This window comes from Lactuca serriola, chromosome 9 (assembly GCF_051521515.1).
Source record: "Lactuca serriola cultivar US96UC23 chromosome 9, Lser_US96UC23_V15, whole genome shotgun sequence".
Taxonomy (NCBI): Eukaryota; Viridiplantae; Streptophyta; class Magnoliopsida; order Asterales; family Asteraceae; genus Lactuca; species Lactuca serriola.
In genome coordinates this window covers 217,438,370-217,443,611 of record NC_136416.1, presented here as the reverse complement: position 1 = coordinate 217,443,611, position 5,242 = coordinate 217,438,370, and the positions used below count along the sequence as shown (strand labels likewise).

General features: G+C 42.4%; 1 non-coding gene across 1 annotated transcript; it reads right to left on the bottom strand.

Moving 5' to 3' along the window:
- Nucleotides 1-1,380: 1,380 nt before the first annotated feature.
- LOC145077447 (small nucleolar RNA R71) lies at nucleotides 1,381-1,487 on the bottom strand. The gene has a single exon (XR_013693191.1). It is a non-coding gene; the product is annotated as a small nucleolar RNA R71 (small nucleolar RNA).
- Nucleotides 1,488-5,242: the final 3,755 nt, after the last annotated feature.

Genomic DNA, 5,242 nt, shown 5'->3' with positions numbered 1-5,242 from the left:
CGTTTACACAACAAATCTTATATAGCATATTTACAACTATAATTAGTTCTGTGTTTAATTATGTGTGAACATACATGGTTTGACATGAATTAGTTAAATATTGGTAAGATAGAACTAAATTACTAATATAATTAAAAACCAACTTAGTAATCCGTAATTGTTAGCTAGCCATAAGGGAGAAGTGGATTCAATCTAAACAAGAGTGTGTGTCTTTACTTATTGAATTGGATTTAAGTTCATCTGATCTTGTAAAATCAGGTAAAACCCTTTATTAAATTTGTTAATAAATTAGGTTAATTTAATAGTAAGTAAATTAATTAGAAAACCATTCCCTGTGATCGACACCCGACTTACCCAAGCTATACTGTAATCTGACTAGGTACACTGCCTATAAGTACATAGATAGTTAAGTTTGTTAGGTTATAAATATTAAAATTAGTGGGTACTTTTGTGCACATCAAGTTTTTGGCGCCGTTGCCGGGGAACGGCTTAGTTTTTGGCTTATTTATTTGCATTAAATTAACCGATCCTTCTTGTGGAATCATAGCCACAAAAAAGTTAATTTTTCAGCAAAATAAAAAAAAAAATTTCTGTTAATCACAGAGTCCACGACGTGGCCATATACTTGCCACGACGTGGACAGACAAAATTTTTAAAATTTTAGTTTGTAGTTAGTATTTCTTATTTTAGTTCAGTTTTACGTTTTAGTTTAGCAAGTTGCAGGAGTTCATGACCAGAAGCTCAAACACACACTTGGTGTCACCACTGGAAGACCCCGAGTCTGCACTTCACAAGAAAAAGACGCCCTTGCAAGAATTGAAGTCAGCCTTTTCTAGGAAGTCGGGAAAGAAGACAGGAGAGTCAAGTTCATCAGCGAAGCACAAGAGCAATCTTGAGCATTTGGATCACACACCTGTGCAAACCGAGTCCGAAAGCGATACCGAGCTAGAATTTGAAGAACACACAAGTGAACCCGAGAATGAGCCAAGGAACGAGATGGCAGCAATTGAAGAAATGTCCATGGGAGCATACAAGAAGCGGATCTGAGAAGATATGGGTCCTGGTTTAGTCCAACCCGCAATTCCTGCCACTGCCACATTCGAGCTGAAGGGACACATATTGACAGCACTGAAGGACATCCCATTTTTCGGGAAGGATCATGAGCATGCTTTTAAGCATCTAGACGAAGTCAACGACATTGCGGATTACTTTAATGTCCCAAATGTCACCAGAAATATAGTCTTGCTTAGGATGCTTCCCATCACTTTCAAAGGAGCTGCTAAGGAGTGGTTAAAAGCACTCCCATCGGGTACAATCACCACATGGGCTCAAATGCGTGAGCAATTCCTGGACCAGTTCTGCCTGCCATCCAAGATAGCCAAACTCAAGAAGGCAATAGCCAACTTTGAGCAACAACCGGGGGAGTCACTATACGAAGCATGGGAGCGGTACAAGGGCTTACTCAGAAATTGCCCTCAACATGACCTAAATGTGCAGCAAGAGATGTCAATCTTTTATGATGGGGTCAATGTGATGACAAGACAACTCCTTGATTCTCAAGGACTGTTGACAAAGAAAAATCCAAGGGAGGTCAAGGAGCTAATTGAAGAATTCGCGAAACACTCCCGTGAATACCATAACCCGAGGCAAGACGAAAGTAAAGGCGGTGGAGGGGCCCAAACTGAAGAAATTGCAGCTGTCATGGCCATGCTTAATAACATGGATCGCCGGATAACACAAATGGACCAGTCGATACATGCCATAAGAGTGGGGTGCGAGCGATGCAGTGGTCCACACTTGACCAAGGACTGCAAGATGGATGAGTTTGGGAACAGAAAAGCTCAAGTGTGCTACTCTAGTGGGGATAAGTTTGATGACGACTGGAGGAAACCGAAGAAGGAGTGGCTGCCATATGAAGAGTATAAAAAGCAAAAAGAAGAGAAGTATAGGTAGACAGGTCGAGGCTTTTACCAAAAGGAGCAGCCACCAATCGAGAAGAAACCCGACCTAGAGACCATTTTGATGAAGTTCATGGAGGCTTCGGAAAAGAGACATGATGCCACGGATTCCGCTATCATGGAACAACAAACATTGATAAAGAACCAGCAAGCCTCCATCCATAACCTTGAAGTACAATTTGGTCAACTAGCCACTTTAGTTCATGAAAAATTGTCCCCGAAGAATTCCGAAGTAAAAGCCCAATCTCACGTAATGGCCATCGATACTGAAGAAGATACAATATCTGAGTTCCTGGAGGCGTTGGAAGAAGAACCGCAGCAGCCCAAGAAATCAAGGATCAAAGATGGAGAAAATGTTGAACCAGGCTCGCCACGACGTGGCACGCCTCTGGCCACGACGTGGCGCAAGTCTGAGCAAAAATCTTTTGAGCCTATTCCAGATTATCATCCACCTATGCCATTTCCCACCCGTGCATCACTTAGTCAACTGGAGAAGGAACATTTAGAGTTTGTGAAGCATGTGAAAGGGATTCTAATTAATACTCCCTTTGTTGAGTCCTTATCCAAAGCTTCCGAGAACCAGAAATTACTGCAAGACTTGATAGATACGCGAAGGCAATTAAAGAAGCAGTCTACAGTGATTCTAAGTGAGCAAATTTCAAAAGTTGTGTTGGGAGAAACACCAGAAAAGATGGGGGATCCTGGACGCCTCACTCTTCCATGCGAGTTTGGGAATAAAATGAAGGTTAATGCTTTAGCCGATTCCAGGGCTAGCATTAATCTAATGCCTTTTTCATTGTATCAAAAATTGGAGATTCAGAAGATGAAGGCTACAAAAATGAAGATTCACATGGCGAACCGTTCGGTGACACAACCCCGAGGCATAGTGGAGGATATTTTGGTGAAAATTGGAAAATTTGTTTTTCCAATAGATTTTGTAGTCTTGGACATGAAAGAAGACACGGATGTTCCGATAATCCTTGGTCGGCCATTGCTTAACACTGCTGGTGCCCTGGTTGATATCCGCGAGTCCAAGCTCACTTTGAGGGTTGGGGATGAACAAGAAGTCTTCGGAATAAGAAATGACTTTCAAGAAGATAAAGAAGAGGTGTTCACGATTAATGAGGAGAATGAACTAGAAGAGTTGGAAAAGCTTATGGAAGAAGAGATAAAGGCAGTTCATCAAGACAAGAGGACAAAACCAAGGGCATCTGTTCCGTATTTGATTGAAGTCATAGCTTACAAGAACCCACCTTCTTGGGTGAGTAAAGAGGACGAGGAAATGACAAGTGATGAAGAGGAAGTCACTTCAAAAGTAACAAGGCTGGTGGTGAAAGAAGAGGGGAACGCTATGGAGTGCAAGGAACACACAAAGGGCACAAAACGCAAGCATGAAGAAGATGGAAAAGCTAAAAAGGAAAATTCAAAGAAGGCGTATAAAAGAAGAGTTCAAGCTTATAAACAGCGGTTCAAGGAACAAAAGATCCTGGTGGTAGACTCTTCCGAAGAGTCAACGTAGAAGGCACGGAGTCCAGCTCAAGACTCCAAGAAAAAGAAGCGCTTCTCGGGAGGCAACCCGAGTTTGGTTTGCAATTTCTTTTTAAAATTTTCTTTTCTTTTCTTTATTTTTAATTAGGAAAGACATCAATGCATCATCTAAAAACCGGTAATAAGTAGAGAAATAGCTGTAGGGAACTTTAAATAATGAATGATATGCAAAAAAATTAGTTAATATGATGAATATTATTAAAATTTGGCATCTGACAATTTCCACGACGTGGGCATAGCCAGCCACGTCGTGGGTTAAAATATAATGCGCGATCTTAAGAAATTTAAGGTCCACGACGTGGGCATAGCCTGCCACGTCGTGGCCTTTAAAAATCAGGGGGGGACCCATCGCTTAAAACCCTTTGACCGAGAAACCCCTTATCCCCCACTTGGAGACTGCCGCACTCACGGGAACATCACAACCCTACTGCCAATTTCTTATTATACTTCCAAATTCCTTGCAAGATCTTGCTAATTACTCCATTTGGTATGTGTTTTACTCATTATTTTGCAATTATTTCTTCCAATTTCAAGTTTTCGTGATTAGGGTTTGAATGATTCACGAAATTGGTTGAATCTAGTGTCCGATTTTAGATTGCATGTTATTTAAAAGTCCATAGGAACAAACCCCAAGAACTATTTTTGTGGAAATCGCATGTAAACAGGATCGATTCAGAGTCTGGGTTCGACGCAACCCATGACGTGGCGCAGCCTGGCCACGTCGTGACTTTTGGCAGACCATTTTTATATGTTTTAATGTGTTATTTGTTTGCTGCTTTGCTTTGCTTTTGTTTGTAGAAATGGGACCACGACGAGCTGTCCAGCAGGAAGAGGACCCGATAGATGTAGCAAGCATACATCCTCTATACCAGTTTCCTCAAAACATTCCCCGACCGTTGCTAACAACCTACGAGAATCGGCTTGGATGGTTATACAATAGGGAGTTTGCAATAGCCCCAATTATTGATTGGGGATGGCTTGGTAAAGTGGGAATGGTAGTGGAGCTGGAACGTTATTGGTCGAAGACTTATGTTGGAGATCAATTTTCGTTCACTTGTCACGGGTGGAGGAATTTATTCGCCATTCAAGAACCCGTGTACCGGGAATTGTCGGTAGAATTTTTCTCTACCATATGTTTTGAAGAGCGCACCCTTGATGTCACCTACAATAGGGCACTTGTGTTTCGTCTGGGGGGTGTATATCGTGAGTGTAGTCTTTGGGAGTTTGCTTGGCGTATGGGGCTCTATACGGAAGTGGAGACGCAATCTCCGTTTTTTATTCCTTTCTTGCTTGGATGTGTGCGGGATTTTGCTCCGGGTACTTTGGATGTGCCGTTTTGGCGGGGCATTTCTAACGATGAGTACAACACTCGTGACTCGAGTGAGTCACAAATACGGAATCCTGTTTTCTGATTTTTGCACCACCTTATCACATTTTCAATCAATCACAAGCATCATGGTGATAAGGTCCCCATCCAGAATCTATTTTATTTATGGACACTTATTACCCCGGGGGTTTGCTGTGATTTGCCTTATATGTTGGCGAGGTTTATGGGGAAGAAAGCGGCCAATTCTAGGCCTGGGAGCCCGATTACTGGGGGACATTTGGTTACTCGCCTGGCTAGGTCATATCAAATTTTGACCCATGAGGAGGTCGTTTTGTTATACCACCGATCGATGACGAGCAGGAGGAGGTGCAGCCGGGACAGCAGCCACCAGCCAGGCCGAGGCGTTGGA